Here is a 1,901-nt window from a genome sequence, read left to right as displayed (position 1 = left end):
GAATTTATTTTACTTGATTTTCATTGAGCTTCTTAGATATGTGGATTAATGCTTTTCATCCAATTTAAGAAGTTTTATGCCTTTATTTTTTTCAAATCTTCTTTTTTCTATTTCTCTATTTCCTCTTCCTCTCTGACCTCCATTATGCATATATTGGTATGCCTGATGGTATTTGAAAAGTTTCTGAGGATTGGTTCAGTTTCTTCATTCTCCTTTTCCTGTGTTCTTGGAGTTGTATGATGTCAGTTAAATTATCTTCAGCTTCAGCTCTTCTTTCTTCTGTTAAAATGTGCTATTGAGACCTCTCTGATGATTTTTAAATTTCTGCTACCTACTACTCAATGATAAAATTTCTGTTTGACAGTATTTGTTAATTCCTGACTCTCTGATATTCTCTTTGACATCATTCTCATAATGTAGTTATTTAAAAATGACTCCTTTTTGTCTCTGAACATACTTAAAATAATTGATTTTATGCTTTATAGTCTACCTAAGTCTTTACTTCCTGCTTGTGTAGAAGATCAAGATTAGTCATAGATTAGATTTTAAGGCCTTCTCAGCCTTTCTAATTGAGATTCCCAGAAATAATCTTTTCCAATTTCCTATGGGTTTCTCTTTTTCCAGGATTTTAATGGTCTGTTTCCTGCCCCAATTGTTTTCTATCACCTGAAAACCTAAATAATTGTCCAAATAGTTTCAACAAATACCCTTATAGAAAAGTTACTTGAAGTTGTGTGAGCTTGGAGTCATGTCAAATAAAGATAGCGTTGGAACTCACATCTTCTAGGCAACCATCTGACAGGTATAACCATGATAATTCTCTGGGAATAAAGTTTTAAAAAAGTTTCCAATCCATCCTTCCTGATCAGAGGCTGCCAGGGTGCTGGTTTTTCACTTTGTTGTAGGCAATTTGTTTTCAAATCTGCCATGGTACTACAAAGGGGGTAGTAAGTATACAACAACTTAAAACACTAAAAACTCACACTTTATCGCCTAATATTTAGCCATTTTTTTCTTGTACAAAAACTCCATATATTATTCCCTATATTATTCTCAGCTTTTGGTTAATTTCCAGAGTTTAAAAAAATGTAATAGTGCTACTCTTGGATTATTTTTATGAAAGACAAAATTTTCAGAGGTTGTTACTCTGCCCCTCTCCCCTTTATTTCTGATATCACTCAGGAGCAAGAGACAAAATACTTTCTTTCACACATGAAGTTGGCTACATAAAACAGAAGACAAGGCAGTATTGGAAGTACAAGTTTCTTTTGTCCTTAAATCTTGACTAGGGCACACTGTTACAAAAGGTAATTCTTTTCCAGACTAGGTTTCACTTGGTCCTTAGTGAGAGGCTTATTTATTTATTTATTTTTGTTGTTGTTGTTTTGTTTTTACTAATAGTAATTTGTCTCTTGGCTTTTCTAACTGTCTGCAGACTCTGTATTGGGCTCCTTTAACCAGCAAGATTAAGAAAATGGTGCACGCCAATATCAGTATATTTCTGAGGACTAAATTAAATATCAGGTAAATTGAAAACTATTTTTTCATCAATGTTCTTTGGGAATTGACCACCTTAAGTTACTGGAAAAAGAAATGACATAATAAAAGCATAAATAAATATTTGTTAAATGGGTGAATGAATATATATCCTTAGACCTGCCTGATGTCCTCCCCCCCCGTACTATTTGTAGAAACAGTAAGTGTAATGAATACGTGATCATATAAAATACAAGATATTATTGTTTACTTGTGGCTACAATGCAGACATTTATTTCATGGTATATGATCATTAAGTTATGTCCTTTTCTCTTTGGAGAGTGTAAACTGTGAAGTATTAGGTGTCCTACAAAAATATAGAAAATATTTCTACTGATTTTTATCACTTTACTCTGTCTGTGTTT

The sequence above is a fragment of the Sciurus carolinensis genome, chromosome 1, assembly GCF_902686445.1.
Source record: "Sciurus carolinensis chromosome 1, mSciCar1.2, whole genome shotgun sequence".
NCBI lineage: Eukaryota > Metazoa > Chordata > Mammalia > Rodentia > Sciuridae > Sciurus > Sciurus carolinensis.
This window is presented reverse-complemented; position numbering follows the sequence as displayed.